This window comes from Pygocentrus nattereri, chromosome 25 (genome assembly GCF_015220715.1).
Source record: "Pygocentrus nattereri isolate fPygNat1 chromosome 25, fPygNat1.pri, whole genome shotgun sequence".
In the NCBI taxonomy this organism is placed as follows: Eukaryota; Metazoa; Chordata; class Actinopteri; order Characiformes; family Serrasalmidae; genus Pygocentrus; species Pygocentrus nattereri.
In genome coordinates this window covers 8,265,107-8,271,106 of record NC_051235.1, presented here as the reverse complement: position 1 = coordinate 8,271,106, position 6,000 = coordinate 8,265,107, and positions in this window count along the sequence as shown.

The following is a 6,000-nucleotide window of genomic DNA, read 5'->3' as shown; positions in this document are numbered from 1 at the left end:
TAATCCTGGCATCAGTCCAGCTGGCTAGGTGTCTGGCACCTGTGTGTGCAATGAATAAACTTCACCTCTCCAGACATCAGGCTGGTTCCCCTGGTTAAGTTGGGGTTTGGATTCTTCACCATGCATACCATATTATCAGCAATGCCTTTATCAGTGTGTGTACTTGTGTATTTGTTTATATTCTCTCTTGTGTATCTACCATGCATATCGTTTTTTTTTTTTTTTTGGTTTTCTTTTCCCCACCCCCTGGGAGGGATTTCTCAGTTTAGCCAACATAAGCTCAAAGTCAAGCTTGTCCAATAGGAGAAGAGCTGAGGGAGACTCATCTTTGAGCTTACGTTATCTGGCTAACTGAGAAATCAGTGGAACACTCCTCCCTAGCTTTGCCCCTTCATGATGTCATGCACCTGTGTCTTGTCTGTCGCCATGCCCTACATAGCCTTGTATGGGTGGCTGGTATTCTAGCTGTTGGAGAGATCAGCCAGCACCTGAAAGGTCATGGGTTCATGTCCCAGGACTGATTGGTATACCTGGTTGTGCCCTTGTGCAAGGCACTGAACCCCCACTGCCCCAGGTGGTGCTGCTCCCAGACTGGGCATAGTCAGGCCATATGTTCAGTGTGGGTGCCTGTAATTTCTTCTTATCTGTTCATTTGTTCTGTTTTTCATTTACTTTTATGTTCCAAACATTAGTTTTTGGAGCCAAGGATGGGTATTGTAGTGCAGTACTGCTTCCAAAAATGAATAACAATAATTAACATATTTATGCTCTATATCATTTAATGTTATAGTACACTAATAGAAAAAAATGGCCAATGCGTAATGAATGTTAATAAATGAAATTTAACTTATATACAAATATACAACCTATATGCAAACTTATAATTTGTAGCCGTGGAAAAGCTGTAAAATGTTTAACAAATCATTTCCAAGAATAATGTAATATTGAATCAGTTATTAAAGCTGTAATATCTACAGTTGACTGGAAATGTGAGTGGGAATTACTATACACAAATAATACAGAATATTTTCCATTGAATAATTTTAATAATAAATACTTCCCAAAATACTCTATAATGTTTTTAAAAACAGCTATTGGTTTGTTTATAGCATCACAGGTATGTGTTTTTATTATTTTTATATTGCTATTTAACTTTCTCTCTCTGCTTATAGTGAAGCTTTAGTCAGATTAGGAGGAGATGCTGCTCCTGTTTCTGTCTTTTATGTTTCTTTTTCTGTACTTCCCTATCAGAGCAAAGTCACACTCAGCCACTAGAGGGAGACAGACAAGTTATTATTACAGTAGCACTGTTTAAAGGGAAAATGTTAACTTAAATACTCAGACTTGAAATGAAACACTAAATGCTGACCCACACAAAGGGAGGAGACGTGTTTGTATCACTAAGGTTTTTGTTCTTTTACTTGCCTTACTTATCAGTTAATTAACAGGGTTGTTATTACTGGTCATCCCTATTATAATCCCTGTTAAAACCTTGTTTTTGGAAGAAACTGGGAAATTCCACCAATTCTTCTGCATAATTTAATGGTTGATGTGTAAACAAAGTCATTCAGAGCAGTTTAATGTGAAATGGTTCTTAATATAGCAGTGCTGATAGGAACCAGGGGGCGCCATGTACCATCCCACCACCACACAACACAAATATAACCATTTTATTTACTACCCAGAATGATCTTTGAACTTTTTTTATTTGCATGTACATTTATATGTAATTTTCATAATGAAAAAAGTGAAAAGAGTGAAAAGTTCATTTTCAGCATGGATTATTTAGCCTTATGACCTCTCCGCCATTAATGATTGTTAATAAAAGATGGTATCAGCCAAACCTTTATGTAAAAATCAGTATATTCTCAGGCAGTATATTCATAACCATTCCATGGAATGGCTTACTATGGGGGAGTTTTCAGAGACATCCGGTTCCTGTCACCACCACCGTGAACAACTCTGACTCCACAGGTTTCTCAATGGATCATTTCACACCAATCCCTTCTGACTCTGTTTATCTTAACCATTAACTTATGCAGAAATCTTGGAAATCAACTTTTGGATTTCAGCATGCTCTACAGTGGCCAAGCTCCACCCTTACAAAACTCTTCTTCAGTTGTTATGTAGTAAAGGCAGTGGTTCTACAACCCCAATTGCAATGAAGTTGGGACGTTGTGTAAAACATAAATAAAAACAGAATACGATGATTTGCAAATCCTTTTCAACCTATATGCAATTGAATACACTACAAAGACATGATATTTATTTTATTCAAACGGATAAACTTTATTGTTTCCTTTCCTTTTAATAACACTCAATAAGTGTTTGGGAACTGAGGACACTAAATGTTGAATCTTTGTAGGTGGAATTCTTTCCCCATTCTTGCTTGATGTACAACGTCAGTTGCTCAACTGTCCGGGGTCTCCATTGTCATATTTTGCACTTCGTAATGCGCCACACATTTTCAATGGGAGACAGGTGTGGACTGCAGGCAGGCCAGCCTAGTACCCGCACTTTTTTACTATGAAGCCACGCTGTTGTAACACATGCAGAATGTGGCTTGGCATTGTCTTGCTGAAATAAGCAGGATGTCCCTGAAAAAGACGCTGCTTGGATGGCAGCATATGTTGCTCCAAAACCTGTATGTACCTTTCAGCATTAATGGTGCCTTCACAGATGTTCAAGTTACCCATGCAATGGGCACTAACACACCCCCATATCATCAGAGATGCTGGCTTTTGAACTTTGTGCTGTTAACAATCTGGACAGTCCTTTTCTTTTTTGGCCCAGAGGACACGACGTCCATGATTTCCAAAAACAATTTGAAATGTGGACTCGTCAGATCACAGGACACTTTTCCACTTTGCGTCAGTCCATCTCAGATGAGCTCGGGCCCAGAGAAGCCGGCAGCGTTTCTGGGTGTTGTTGATATTTGGCTTCGCTTTGCATGGCAGAGTTTTAACTTGCACTTGTAGATGGAGCGACAAACTGAGTTCACTGACAGTGGTTTTCCGAAGTGTTCCTGAGCCCATGTGGGAATATCCGTTACAGAATGATGTTCGTTTTTAATGCAGTGCCGCCTGAGGGATCGAAGGTCACGGGCGTTCAACGATGTTTTTCTGTCTTACTGCTTACTTGTAGAGGTTTCTCCGGATTCTCTGAATCTTTTGATGATATTATGAACTGTAGATGATGAAATTCCTAAATTCTTTGCAATTGCACATTGAGAAATGTTGTTCCTAAACTGTTGGACTATTTGCTCACGCAGTTGTTCACAAAGTGGTGAACCTCGCCCCGTCCTTGCTTGTGAATGACTGAGCCTTTCAGGGATGCTCCCTTTATACCCAATCAGGACACGCACCTGTTTCCAACTAGCCTGTTCACCTGTGGAATGTTCCAAACAGGTGTTTTTTTGAGCATTCCTCAACTTTCCCAGTCTTTTGTTGCCCCTGTCCCAACTTCTTTGGAACATGTTGCAGGCATCAAATTCAAAATGAGTGAATATTTGCAAAAAACAATAAAGTTTATCCATTTGAACATTAAATATCTTGTCTTTGTAGTGTATTCAATTGAATTTAGGTTGAAAATGATTTGCAGAATAATCGTATTCTGTTTTTATTTATGTTTTGCACAACGTCCCAACTTGACTGGAATTGGGGTTGTACATAAAACATAAAAAAAAGCTAACAAACATCTTAATGCCTGTATGGTACACTGCATGGTTAAGTGATTCTTCTCTGTGATGGAAAAAACCTGTATGTGGTTCTTTAAGGAATATAGTCGTTTCTTTAAAGGGGAATTTTTTTTCCATATTTCTGCATGATTAAATGGTTAAGATGTAAACAGAGTCATTTGGAGTGGTTTGACAAGAAAAGCTTCATTCTAGATAAACGTGTAGAGTCAGAATTGTTCTCAGCGATGGTGACAGTAACCAGATGTCTTAAAAGGTTATTACATGAAATGTTATACAGTGAACAGATGCCTGAAACATTGTTTTATAGTAGTTTTGAGGATGTTCTGGCCAAAAATGTGTTTTTAAAGTCTATTCATGGCAGAGAGGAAGAATTTTGGTCTTGGACTTCAGCTCAGCCTTTAATACAATCACACCAGGTCAGCTACACAACAAACTACTCCAACTCAGCGTGCCAAGCCCCACCTGCCAATGGATCACCAACTTCCTCACTGGCAGAGAGCAGCAGCGTCAGCTGACGAAGTTCAACCTGCCCCAGGAGCTGATGATGCGGTTCTACACAGCCATCACAGAGTCTGTCTTCACCACGTCCATCACAGTGTGGGGCAGCTCAGCTACCAAGCGTGACCTCCACAGACTGCAGCGCATCATCAGGTCTGCAGAGAGGACAATAAGGGTTAAGTTGCCTACACTGCTGGAACTGCATGCCTCTAGAACCAGGAAGCGTGAAGAGAAGATCTCCACAGACCCCTCTCACCCCGGACACCACCTGTTTCAGCTCCTTCCCTCAGGCCGGCGCTTCAGCCAGATGAAGATCAGGACATCCAGGCTACAAAGGAGCTTCTTCCCACAAGCCTTCACTCTCTTGAACAGTTTAATATTACATATAAACAACATTCCAGGTTCAAACTGCACTTCTATATATACTGGTATGTAGTATCAACTCAACTCCATCCTCTGGAACTGCCGCTCAAATCAATGTCTGTTCTAGCATCTTACTCACCTTTTTCCTCAGTGTGTTTGTAGTCCACTGTACCCTAATATAACCTTGAATTTCCATGCAAGCTTGGATGTTGCTGGTTACTGACCTTACTTTCTGTTTTCCGTCAGTCAGTATGAAATCTGTTAGCTTCATCAGATATACATATTCATCATATCGCTGTTGTTGGGAGAAAACCTTGTATCTCAATTTTTGACATTTTCCAGTTTTTGAGATAATATGAAAATATCTGTTACCCTTTATATACTGTGTAAATTTCAGGATGGATGGACCAAAAGAAATGACCTAAAATGACTTGGAAAAATGTCTGGTTCCATTGACTTACATTAAAAGTAAAGTAGGTTATTTTTTCTCCTGTAAAGTTGCCGTTTTGGAGATAAGCGATAAGTTAAACCTTACTGTGACCCTTTTTAAGGTGTTTGTGATTAAATGATTAATCTTTAATAAACAAATTTTAGGCTATTCATAAACCCTTTATGAGAGTAAAGAAATGGTTCTATAGAAAGAACCCTTTTGGTTGCTATAATGAACTCTTTTTAAAAGGTTCTATATAGAACCGTTTGTAGCACATTCAAGCACATTTTCCATCAGTCTGAAGAACCATTTCTTTAACGCAGGTTCTTTGAGTGTTCATGTTTCATTTTCTTTACTAAAGAACCCTGAAAGCACCATATTTGAAGAGTGTACTACTCAAAACCTCCAGTGAGTTTTATATGTAATGTTGATAAATGGCAAAATAGTGGTAGATCTGAAAAATTGTTTTCTTTGGAGACTATTTTGCCTTCTAACACCCAGCATGTACTCCTCCACCATGAATATGTTTTAAAAAGCCCACACATTTTAGGCCAGAAATTTCTCAAAACTAAAGCAAGACTAAAACAAGCTTAAACACAAACATGCTGAGGCAGCATTCTGAGCAAATAATAAACAGGACATCTGGCTTCTATCATCATTGCTGTGAACAGTTCTGACTCTGTACGTTTCTCTAGAAAGGAGCATTTCACATGAAACCATTCTGAATGACTGTGTATACACCTTAACCATTGACTTACTCCCATTTCAGATTCTACTTAATGTTCATATTTGTTCAGTTCCAGGTTCAGCGGCAGAACAGTATATCTGACAGTGCTGGAACAAAACATAACTGCAATACTTTCAAACAATCTCAGCATACAAAGATAACAAAGCGAAACAAGGAAAATATAGTAAACAACAACATGCTGTAAAAAACCTATTTTTAATAGGCTATTCCTCAGTATCATTTAAACAGAAATATTCTGTTTCTGCATTTCACAGCAGCTTTTTC